Here is a 13,500-nt window from a genome sequence, read left to right as displayed (position 1 = left end):
ACCTGGGTATTTCTGCACCTTATTTCTATTTTTTATAAAATGTGAATAGTCTTATCTCATGCTTTCAGAATATTAAGTGTAGAGAACATACAGAGTATGTATTATATTGTAGGTCTTTATTCAAAAAATAGGAATTCCATTTCATGTTGCCCCTCACAATGAAAATGCCAAAATTATTTGTATCTAAGATCTTGTTGATTCCTATACTTCTAAGTGACTGCTGTTATGTTAATAAATAACACAGGTTGAAGAAATACAGCTTGACTATTTAGTGTCATCAGTCGATGACTGCTTCAATGGAATAGATATTCAGTGACCTAAAGCTGCTAGGACAGCCAAAGCACCAAAAGAATCCCATACAAGCAAAATTTCAGATCAAGGGCTTAATTTCTTATCAAAGCAAAACCCATTGATTCTTGGCCCTAGACGAGAACATCTTCAGAACAAATAGCTCTATATTCAGTTAAGTTGCCAGTAGCAGTTATTTTGAATTGTCTTCTACGACTTAACTGAAGACATTCAATTGTCACTGGTGGGGATGGGTGATTCTGAAAGCAAAGAAAGACCCCAAAGAAGAAACCTGTGTCATATTTAGTGTCAGAAGGAAGTAGATAGAGTGTCTCCTGGACCTATTTTGAAGGGAACCAATCCAGATATATTATCTGTTTAAAAACAGTGTCTCAGCACTGTCAGTGTCTGGAGTTGCTCTGAAAACATAGAAGATTTGTCATAAAACCTGAAATAGAAGGTGTAGTCTCTGGCTGCAGAATGCACCCTGGCATGAGATGGCCATCTCAGCATCTGGTTAGTAAATTACCTCAGCAGAAAACACTCTCCTTTGTTGACAAATGGTCTAGCTGCTTTCTCAGTGAGACTGGAGGATGAGAAACTTCTGGAAACATAGTTTGTATTCAGTCCCCAAATATGGAAATATGTTGAAAAGTCCACTAGTCCAGGTGGAATCATGAACCAAATATTATTATAAACAACGTCAATGCTTCTCTTCATTCTTTTCTTTAAAAGCATAACTGAGCTTGAGAACCCAAATTCTAAAAATGCTTTTGCTGCAGTTTATTAATATCAAAACCAATAAGAAAAAAATTTTGCATGGCATTATTATTCAAATAAATTTAAACAATGAGATTTCTGAGTTGAACGATTGAGTATTTCAAGACGTATTTATCAAATAATACTATCTAAGGCCGAGGCAGTTCTTTGCCAAGGTAACAGTAAGAGAGAGTTAACAATGACCTTTCCTTTTATTTGGACTATGTCAATATCAAAAACAAATACACTTTGGGAATGCAAGCTGGTGCAGCCACTCTGGAAAACAGTATGGAGGTATCTCAAAAAACTAAAAATAGAGCTACCTTACTATCAGCAATTGCACTAGTAGGCATTTATCCACAGGATACAGGTGTGCTGTTTCGAAGGGATACACGCACCCCCATGTTTATAGCAGCACTATCAACAATAGCCAAAGTATGGAAAAAGCCAACATGTCCATCGATGGATGAATGGATAAGGATGTGGTATATATATATACAATGGAGTCTTACTCGACAATCAAAAAGAATGAAATCTTGCCATTTGCAACTACGTGGAGGGAACTGGAGGGTACTATGCTAAATGAAATTAGTCAGTCAGAGAAAGACAAAAATCATATGACTTCACTATTATGAGGACTTTAAGAGACAAAACAGATGAACATAAGGGAAGGGAAACAAAAATAAGATAAAAACAGGGAGGGGGACAAAACAGAAGAGACTCAAATATGGAGAACAAACTGAGGGTTACTGGAGAACAAACTGAGGATTACTGGAGGGATTGTGGGAGGGGGGATGGGCTAAATGGGTAAGGGGCATTATGGAATATACTCGTGAAATCATTGTTGCACTATATGCTAACTAATTTGGATGTAAATTTAAAAAAATAAAAAAAACCAAATAAACTAAAAGTTGAAACAAAAAATTCATTTAACTAAACAATGTTAGAATTTGAAGAGAACTTTGATATTCTCTATTAAAACCTATTCATAATACAGACAAGAAATATAACATATGAGGTCCAAGCAGGATTAGAAACTATGAACTCCTCAAATTTTTGTCTTCTTGTGCTTCTTCCATCACATGAAATCTCATCTTCATGTTCAGTGAGCAGTAAAAGGATTTACATGACCAAAATACAAGGGGCATGTGGGAGATAGTAAGGCTAGAAAGGCAGGTGGTATAAAGTTGTCTATCCTTCAGTAAAGTAATAGGCTGAATAGTTGGGACTTTATTCATTGTGTAAGAGGGATTCTCTGGAAATAGTATGGCAGCTATATCAGAGAGCTATCAGGAAGCCCATAGGACAACCTTACATCTGCATGTTGATGCTCTGCCCATAAAGCTCAAATAACAATTTGCCACCCATCTCACACACTGTATGAGTAAATTCATCTTCTTCATAGTGCCCGGGTACCATGGCTATGAGAAGACTGCAAGAGGTATATACAGGGAAATCACACTCTCTAGAAGTAAATAGTATGATGTAACTGGAGAAGAAAAGGACACGGCATTATGCAAGCCTGTTTCTTTCTCCACTTAGTTCTCTTATGAAGACTGAGGTTCCTCCTCCTAAAACCCAGTACACCTTGAAAAATGTGGTCAAAAGCCACAATTTCTGAAACAGTATGGGAGCTAGCAGAGCTGCAACCATTCGTAACCTCTGGCAGGTCTTTTAGCTTGAATTTATTCTTATATAGAAAGAGAAGAATATTAATTGCCTATATTAGTATTGTGGGTGCGCTTTGGTGGCTTATCGTTTGAGCATCCGACTTCGGCTCAGGTCATGATCTCATGGTTCATGAGTTCAAGCCCCACAACGGGCATGCTGCTCTCAGTACAGAGTCCACTTAGGATCTTCTGTCCCCCTCTCACTCTATCCCTTCCCAACTCGTGCTCTCTCTCTCTGTATATAGATAGATAGATAGATAGATAGATAGATAGATACAGATATAGATGATATAGATACAGATGATATAGGTATAGATATAGATGATATAGATATAGATATAGATATAGATATAGATATAGACATAGACATAGACATAGATATAGATATAGATATAGATATAGATATAGATATAGATATATAGTGGACCTCAGAAGGTGGTTGTGAAGTACCAATGGGACAATGTATGTGGAAGCACCTAGCCTGATTAGATTCACAACTTTCATTTTTTTAATAAATCTTAAATTGGACAAGTCATTTTATTCTGAGAACTATGATGCAAGTATCTGTTTAAGGGTCAACCATAGGTCAAATAAATAGAAAATCTTAAAAATCACTTCACCTAATCTAATATTCTATCATAAAGTATTTAAACTAAAAAAAAAATCAATTTGCTCTTTAAGAAAGTGATAGCACAAGGAAGTGTTTAATATGGAAGAGCTCTTCATTGTGTAGTAATTCTTTCTCATCTCAGAACCTTAAATATATTACCAAGGAATTACAAAAAGATTACCTGGGACTTCTGGTTAGGATATAGAAAGTCACAGGAAATCATTGCTTTTATCCTAACAACCAGAAGAAGCTGGATAACCTTCAAAACCACAGAAGTCTTTTTTTTTTTTTTTTTTTTTTTTTTTTTTTTTATGATCCTTCAGAGAGCTGAAGATGCAGTGAAACCTAAATAAACTAATTTCCAGAAAGATGACAAGCCCTTCACAAGAGAGAAGAGTTCCACAGCTGTTCGCATTTCAGGCCAAGGAGCAGAAGAGGAGGTACCTACCATAAAAGCAGGTAAGGAGAAACCAGCTAAACTTTTAATGAACTTTTAATGGCTGTGCGTAGGCTGGCATGAGAGATTAGACTTCCAAAGAGCCTAAAAACCACAGAGCAAACCTGCAACCACCCACCAACTATTTCCCACTAGTCTTCACCTTGTGCTTGAAACTACTATGCCAAAAATCTGGGACGAGTCAGCAGAGCTGAGAGAGAGACTCTGTGAGGCACAGAGCCTCCTGTAAGTATAACACAGCACCCACTGGAGGGAAAGGGGACAATGTGCAGGAGAGCTGAGATGTGCAGGTCTCTCAGAAAACACACTGAGGCGAGAAGGAAGGAAAACCTTTGTGACATTCCATTTTTTCATAGCATGTAAAATAGCTGCCCTTGCAAGTCTGGGGAATAGGAAGAATAGAGTTGGAACCAGGGGTGACCCTGGATGTCAAAATCTTCTGCCCAGTTAATCAAAAAGTTGGCAGCTAAGCTATAAAGCAGAGGTATACTGTTCTTAGTACAAAGAGATGGTGGCTCAGTTCCAAAGACAAAGAAAACTCCTGAATTTAACCGGTACTCAGATCCTAAGCCACACTCAGAGGAAAATCTAGATCCTTCCTTAAAACATGTGAAGCCATTGACGAAAGTTGGCTCAGCCCAACTGTGTATCATACTGGTATAGTCTTTCACTCTAGAATCCAAATGAAAGAAGGGGGATAACCTTTTTTGGAAGTTAATATTACTTCAGGCTCTTCTATTCTTTTACACAAAATGTCTCGCATACAATAAAAAATAGTGAGGGGCGCCTGGGTGGTGCAGTCGGTTAAGCGTCCGACTTCAGCCAGGTCACAATCTCGCAGTCCATGAGTTCGAGCCCCGCGTCAGGCTCTGGGATGATGGCTCAGAGCCTGGAGCCTGTTTCCGATTCTGTGTCTCCCTCTCTCTCTGCCCCTCCCCCGTTCATGCTCTGTCTCTCTCTGTCCCAAAAATAAATAAACGTTGAAAAAAAAATAGTGAGATATTTAAAAAGCAAGATAAGGAGTCCATGGTCAATAAAGAAAAAAAGTCAATAGAAATACACACAGAAATGGCCCAGATCAGACAGACACTTTAAAATAGCTAGGACAAAATTGCTGCAAGATATGTTGAAAAAGATATTGTAAAAGGCAATCTATTATACTTGAATATGGTAAGTGTTATAATAGACATAAGCAATATCACAACATATATGAATAATTGAACTGATAAAGAAACAAAGGCAAGATTTGATTAAAGAAGCACCATTTTAGTCATATCTCATACTGTGTTTAGAAACCAAAGAAACAGAGAACAGCACTTCAAGAAGATGGAATAGAGAGTACAGAGACAGGCAGTTATGAAGTGGTATTGTGTAAAGCAGTGAGAATTTCCAACTCAAAGGAACAGATAATTCTAGGGGTGGGGGCTGGACAGCTTCATGGATGTGTAACCTGTATATTTACATAGAGTCCTATACACCAAAGAACGCTTGCTTGGGTTAATGCTTTGTGGTGACCAAATCGAAATTCTTAAATATTTTACTTTTTTATTTTATTTCATTTTATTTTATTTTATTTTATTTTATTTTATTTTATTTTATTATTTTAGAGAGAGAGAGAATGAGCATGGTAGAGAGACAGAGAGGAAAAGAGAGAGAGAATCTTAGAAGGCTCCACACTCAGTGTGGAGCCAGATGTGGCTCTATCCCATTACCCTGGTATCATGACCTAACCCAAAATCAAGAGTCAGTATGCTCAACTGATTGAGCCACCCATGTGCCCCAAACATTTTTTTAAATAATCTCTCCACCCAACATAGAGCTTGAACTCTCAACCCCGAGTTTAAGAGTCTCATACTCCACCAACTGAGCCAGCCAGGCTTAGTCTTAATTAAGAATTAAGAAATTCTTAGTCTTTGAAAAGAGAACATCACATTTTATTTTGCATTGAGCCCTGCAAGTTATGTAGCCAGTCCTGAGAGGAGGGGGCCATCAGGAGAAGATAGTAAAGGGCTTTGAATATAGCATTAGACAAAGTAAAGTGATCACACATCACAGGCTCCCCAGAACAGGCCCAGTTTATACTTGTCTCATCTTAATTTTTCCTGTCACTTTATAGTGTTCTGATTTGAGCATACATTGTATGGGCATGCTGTGCTGCATGAAGGAATCTGGGAATATTTTTAAGCAGTGATGTGTTTTGAGTATATATGTTTTTCAAGCATACTTTATAGATTTCAGTGTGAAGAGCAAATTGAGTATGGGGGGAAAAACCTCATTAGAGCAGTTAGGGAGCTTCTGTAAGCCACAAATAATGGTGACCTAAACCAAAGCAAGGGCTGAGGGGAAAGAAAGAAGTAGAAGATATCAGATTTGGTAAGTTTTTGGAAGTGAGCAGTAATGAAAAGAGAAGAATCAAGGATGACATCCAAGTTTCCAATTTGAAAGATCAATACAAAATGATGTTCTTATGCCAGGTTTGAAGGATAAAAGTACAAGTGATGATTAAACAAATGAGTATACTGGTCTGAAATTCAGACTAAAAGTCAAGACTGGAGGTATGGATTTGGCAAATGCGTGAGGCCTATTTGTCCCTGGGTTTATTTGTGGCTATGGGTCCTGATCTTGTCAAACAGGAACTTGTTTATAAAGGGAATTACCCCCATTTCACATGACGGTGAAAAAAGTGGGGGGAGTCTTAAAATCTGTTTCAAACTCTCTCCAGTGTTGATGGCAAACATAAGACATCATTTTCAAATGTAACCATTCGATATCTCTACTATCTTGCTTTTTTCCTTCTTTCCATCTTCCTCTTTATTTTATTACAGAGGCATGTTATGTTGTCAATAAATATCTTGGCATGTTTTGGACTTTTTTCCCGCCTTTTTTTCCCTGAGGTATGCTCCTTGCTGTTATTTTCTTATTTCTATTTTGATCTATAACCTACTGCTTTCATTTTAGGACAGTTCTTTGCCTTTAATTGTTTTCTTAGAATATTTTCTTATTTTTTCCTATTTAATTTATCAAAAAAATTTCCTTTTACTCACTTTAAAGAAAAAGAAAATGCTTTAAATGCGCCTTTAAATTTAAACTTCCAAGTTTAATTTTATTTTTTAATTCAAATTTTGTATTGAGATAATTGGATCTTCACATATAGTTATAAAAATGAATACAGAGATTTATCCAAGCTCAGATAGTTTCACTGGAGAATTTTACCAAACATTTAGAGAAAAATTAATAGAGGAGAGTTATGTCCATGGGATTAAGAGGATCTACAAAACAGCTAATGATGTTTAAATCAATCAACCAATCAATCAGTAAAAGAATGAATGCTTTCCTCCAAAGATCGTTGGAGGTTGTCTGTTTTCACCACTTTCAATTAACATTGCACTGGAAATTCTACCCACTGCAAGTAAAAGAAATAAAGTCCATACAGATTGTCTATGTGGAAAATCCCAAGGAATTTACAAGAAAAAAAAACAAAACAAAACAAAACAAGAACCAATATATGAAGTCAGCAAGGTTCCATATTAGTTCTGGGAGGTTTTTTTTTTTTTTTCTTTTGAGTTTTAAAATTATAAATCCAATTTCTTAATTGATTATAATGCTATTTAAATTGCATATTTAGATTTAGATTTTATCTTGGTTGAGTTTTAGTAGTTTGTAATCTACAAGGAATTGGTCAATTCCTTCTAAATTGTTGAATTTTTTAGTGCAAGTTGTTCAAAGTATTTACTTATTATCTTTTTAATAGATGCTGAATCTATAATGGTATACCGCATTTAATTTCTTACGTTAATAATTTGTGTCTTCCTTCTTTACTTTTACATGTCTTGCTAGCAGTTTTTCAATTTTATTGATTTTTTTTCAAAGAATGCGTTTTTTTAGTTGCACTTCTCTATTATTCCCTGTTTCAACTTCATTGATGTATTCTCTTTTCCTTATTACCAGAGGAAGGAAATTATCAGAGGAAGGAAATCCTCTGATTGTTTTGAGTTTATTTTGCTTTTCTTTTTCTAATTTCTTGATACAGCATTTCAGATTATTTATTTGAAATCTCTCCTCATTTCTAATGTAAACATTTATTGGTATAAATTTCCCTTTCAGCACAGGTTTAGTGATAAACCACATATGTCGATATGCTGTGTTTTCAGTTTCATTCTGCGTATTTTTAAGCTTCCTCTGACCCATGGATTTTTAGGGGTGTTCCATGTGTTTAGAGATTTTCCTGTTGCCTGTTATTGATTTCTAGTTTCATTCTATTATGGCTAGAGAACATACTCTGTATTGTTTCAATTATTTTAAGTGTGTTGAGCTTTTGGATATGGTCTGTCTTGATGAATGATCCATGGGCACTGAGTGTTTTCTGCTATTGCTAGGTGGGATATTCTCTACATATCCATTAGATCCTATTAGATAAGTATTTTGTACAGAACTTCTATATGCTTGTTTTCTATTAGTTCTATCAGTTGCTGAGAGGGGACATTGAAATCCCCAACTATAATTGTGGATTCATCTATTTCTCCTTCCAGCTCTATCAGTTTTCCCTCATGTATTTTGAAAGTCCATTGTTTGGTGCATACACATTTAGTGCCATTATATCTTTCTGGTGGGTTAATCTATTTATTGTTATGTCCCTCACTGTCTCTTAAAATTTTCTTTGCTATGAGATCTACTTTATCAGATAGTAATATAACCATACATGCTTTTACTTGCTTAATATTTCCATCAATGTTTTTTCATCTTTTTAATTTCAATATAGTTATGTCATTGGATTTGTACAGCATACAATACAGACAGGTCATAGTATGTACCCATTCTATGGACCTCAGTCCTTTGATTGGTGTATTTGAAATATTTACGTTTAATGTAATTATTCTTATGTTAGGGCTTAAATCTTCTGTTATTTATTTTGCATTTGTTTCTTTAGGTTTTCATTTTTCTGTTTCTCTTTTCTTATGTTCTGATAGATTACTTCAAACTAAAGAATACATCTTGATTTATATATAGTGTTTTTGAGTGTGTCTCTTGGTACAGTTTCTGCAGTGATTGTTCTGGAAATGACAATGTATGCATGTGACTTATGCATGTATCAACATATGCATACATACGCATGTATCCATATTTTACCACTTCAAGTAAAGTGTGAGCACCTTAACAATTTTGCTTGCTCATCTCACAGTATCTCTTGACAGAATGGGGAAGTCTCAGGAATAGCACGGAAGACAAGTGCTGCTCCTTTCTGCTTATTACTAACAGGACTTCCAATCCATCTCCTTGCTGGTCACGTCAGCCTCACCTGATGTTGTCAGACAGATTTGTGCTTGACGTGGTAGAAAAAGGAGTCTAGCTGGGCTGTCTTCTTTTGGCAGGTTGAACATTGGGAAATGCAAGGTCTGGGCAGCAGAAGGGTAGAGAAGGGTGTCACCATCCTGTTCTTCTGGTCCTGGGATCCCAAGTCAGCTTACCTTCTGTAAGAGATTCAAGCAATCCAGGGACTGATCAAGAAAAAAGATATGACAGGATGGGCCGTAACACACAACAAACTTTATTGGTGCTTGGATAGCGTTGCAATGAGAAGGGAATTCCCTAACAGCTTATGGTGAAGATGCCACTAACTAGAAGGGGAGGAAGGCAAGGGAACTCCCAGGGAAGTAGGGGTATTAAAGAGGGTGCTTATATGTCTGGGTGATGTCACTCAGAAGCACTGTGGAAGTCTCTGGGTCAAACAGCACCAAAGAGCAGCAGCAACTTAGAGCCTTACAACCATAAGGCCCTATCTTATCAGTAGGTAACTGCTTTGGGTGAGGTTTTGTAGGGCATGCAAAGTAGGCAAGCTCTAAATGGCTAAAAATTTTTTACTTGACCTATTTTTAAAATAATTGGATGTATAAAAACTTGAGTTTGGCACTGGCCAACTTTTGAGCTAACAAGTCTTAGCCTGCAGTGAAGAAACAGACAACCTAACCTTTGCCTCATTTATAGAACACCTCTTTCCCACCTTGCAGAGTATTCCTTTGGTTGCCTCTTTCTCTCTCAGTTTTATTTAGGTATCATTCACATATCATGCAGTCAATCCACTTAAAATATATAATTCAGTATCTTTTAGTATATTCACAGAGTTGTTGCATCGATTACAACAATTTTAGAACATTTTCATTACTCCAAACAGAAACTCCAAGCTCATTAGCCATTCCCCACCAATCCCTTCCATTGACCTGCCAGCTTCCATCAACCACTAGTCTACTTCTGTGCTTCCTATGCCTATGCTGGAAACTTCAGATAAACAGAATAATACAATATGTGATCCTTGGTGACTGACTCCTTTCACTTAGCATGTTTTCAAGATTCATTCATACTGTAGCAGTACTAATTTTTTTTTTTATTTTCAGATAATATCCCATTGTATTCATAGATCATATTTTATTTATCCATTCATCATTTGATGGACACTGAAGTTTCTACTTTTCACTATTATGAATAATGCTGCTATGATATTTGTATACAAGCTTTTGTGTGAACATACATTTTTTTCATTTCTTTGGATATATGCCTGGAAGTAGATTGCTGGTTTATATGGTAACTTATATTTAGTCATTTGTGGAAATGCCATATTAATTTTCTAAAAAGCTGCACCAATTTACATACTCACTACTACTGTAGTGAGAGTTACAATCTCTCCACATCCTTTGTTGTTTTTTTTTTTTCCTTTTTGATTACAGCCATCCTACTGCATGTGAAGTGGTATCTCACTGTGGTTTTGATTTGCATTTCCCTAATGCTTGGTGATGTTAGGCATCTTTTCATGTGCTTATTGACCATTTGCATATTTTTCTTGGAGAAATGTCTATTCAGATCCTTTGCCCATTTAAAACATTTTTTTTAATGTTTATTTTTTGAGAGAAAAATAGAGAGAGCAGGGGAGGAGAAGATAGAGAGGAAGACACAGAATCCAAAGCAGTCTCCAGGACCTGAGCTGAAGTCGGATACTTAACCGACTGAGCCACCCAGGTGCCCCAATCCTTTGCCTATTTTTTAATTGTATTTTTATTATTGAGGATTCTTTGCATATTCTGGATATAAGTCCCTTATGAAGATTTTCTACATATAAAACCATGTCATCTGCAAACAGAGGTATAGCTTACTTCTTTCTTTCCAACCTGGATGGCTTTTCTTTCTTTTCTTGATTACTGGCTAGAACCTCCAATACAATTCTAATTTCCTTACTCAAGTCCATTTATCATCAGAAATACACCCCATGGTGTTTCACATGGTGTCTTATTTCCTGTGCATCTTGTTTAAATGCTTAGTTAATTTTATACCTTGAGATATGCTAACTTTCATGGATAATAGAAAATGCAATTTACTAAATGAAAGCTATGTAATATCACTGTTTTAGTTCTGAATGAATGTTTCACAAACATTCTTAAATTGTTCAGTTTGTGCATTTTCTATTAAATTTGCCTAGGCAAAAGTCTCCATGTGCATGAATATTAATTTTTACCCAATTGAAGAGATTAGAACAGGCTAATAACATCACCTCTTAAAATCACTTGAGTTTCCCTAAAAATGTCCTCTGTAAAATAAGAATGCAGTGCACTTGAATTTCCACAGTCATATTTTGAAAAGGTCATATACTATTATTGGTTATAAAATTGATGAAACCACTGAATTCTTTATTGTATTACAAAGAAAGAGAGAACATAATTTTGCCATGGTCCATATGTCTCTGTGATGCATAGCTCTATACATGAACATACATATTTAATATTTATTGTGTACCTGCTATAACACCGTATGCAGTGAAGTGAAACATTCAAAAAGGTTAAAATACTCTGATTTTAAAGAATGAAGAATCCCTCCATGTTAAAGGAGATCAAAACATGAAAATTAAATATACCATGTGATCTTGGACTGGATCCAGAATCAGAAAAAAAGTATTTGCTGTAAGTATCACTATTGGGACAATGTTAAATTTCATGATTTTGGGAATTTTATTATGGTTATAAAAGTGAATGCAGTCAGGGGTAAAGGGGCAGAAAATTTGCAGTTCTCTTTTAAGTGGTTCAAATAACAATAATGCTGATGATACTTCTATCTCTCTGTATGTAATTATCTCTGTCTATATATAATAATTATCTCTGTCTCTATATTTGTATATAGAAACACAGATATAGATATAATGTGTAGGTAGGAGAAACAGAAAAAAAAAAAATGAATGACATGGCAAATGTGACAAAATGCTAACAATCCATGAGGGTAAAGGACACACTGGAGTTCCTTGTCCTAATTCAACCTCCATAAATTTGAAATTATTTCAAAATCAAAAAGTTAATACATAAACTGTTTTTTTGCTGTCTTCAGGGAGTTTACAGTCCAGTTGGGGTTACAAGACCTACTATAAACATGAAGATTGTTCAAATTCAATTGGTTACAAGACAATACAAGAGATAATTTCACCAAATCAGTGACTGACATGAAGTCTCTACTACATGCCAGTCACTGTGCATGGCCTCAGACTGTGAGAATGAAAACACATAAACCTCTTCCTCTATTATCTTATAGCTCGGTAGGAGAAAGAGAGACTCCCAAACAAATATTTCTACCTGGGAGAAGAAATGTACTACTAGAAGTATCTGTATGCTCCAAAGGAAGAACCAGATCTATCCAGGGGTGTTGTGGAAGCTTGAGGAAGAGGTGAATTATGTGCTGGCTCTGAAGGGAGTGGCAGTATCAGAATGGGCCTGCAGCGCTGCCCGCACAAGGAGGCAGTTGCCCTGTGCCCCAGCTGTTGAGCTCAAAATTCACGACTCATCGTGTTTCCAGAGGCCAAGCACCCACAGTGCTTGTACAGAAGGGAAACTCTGTACAGAAGGGAAATTGAGGGTGACTTTGGCCAAGGAGCCCCAGAAGACCTTACCAAGACTTTCATAGGCTGCCAGGCATCCAGGGTGCTTCCACCCAAATTTCCTTCCTTTCCCCAGACTTGTACTGGAGTCTGATGAGGCTCCCAGCTTTACCCGACCCCCTTCCTTATTTCCTTTTTCTCAGACATTTTCTTTAATGCAAATTTAAAATTTTAATTTATTTATTTATTCTTGAGAGAGAGAGAGAGAGAGAGAGAGAACATGTGAGCTGGGGAAGGGCAGACAGAAAGGGAGAGAGAGAGAGAATCCCAAGCAGGCTTTGCACTGTTGGCACAGAGCTTGACGTGGGACTCAAACCCACAAACTGTGAGATCATGACTTAAGCCAAAATCAAGAGTCGATGCTTAACCAACTGAGCCACCCAGGTGCCCCCCTTCAATGCAAATTTAATAGCATCCTGGTCTCTGATTCTGGGAAAATTAACTTTGGTGGATAGGAGTCTTATGAAGTCAGCAACTAGGATAAAAGATGTTTCAATAGGTGGCAGAACATCGTGCCGATGTTCTTCTGGCTGCTTATGCACACCAGGGGGGAAAAAAGGAATCTTGCTATTCCTAAAAGCTGATATGAGGAGGACACATTTTCCACCTCTTGTGAACTTCAGATTATCCCCCTTTCCTCCTCATTTGGGAGCCCTCATCTTTTGGCAAACCATTTCTCTCACCACTCTGAATCTAAGCTTTTGACTAAAAAAGGAAGGGAGATTTCTAGAAAATAAATGTTGGTTTTTCCTGGAGGATATGCAAAGATGACAATTACACTGTCATTCTCTGGAGTCTCCTATAGTAGCAA

This window comes from Herpailurus yagouaroundi, unplaced genomic scaffold (genome assembly GCF_014898765.1).
Source record: "Herpailurus yagouaroundi ecotype Mexico unplaced genomic scaffold, PumYag 139, whole genome shotgun sequence".
NCBI lineage: Eukaryota > Metazoa > Chordata > Mammalia > Carnivora > Felidae > Herpailurus > Herpailurus yagouaroundi.
Note: the sequence above shows the minus strand (reverse complement) of the source record.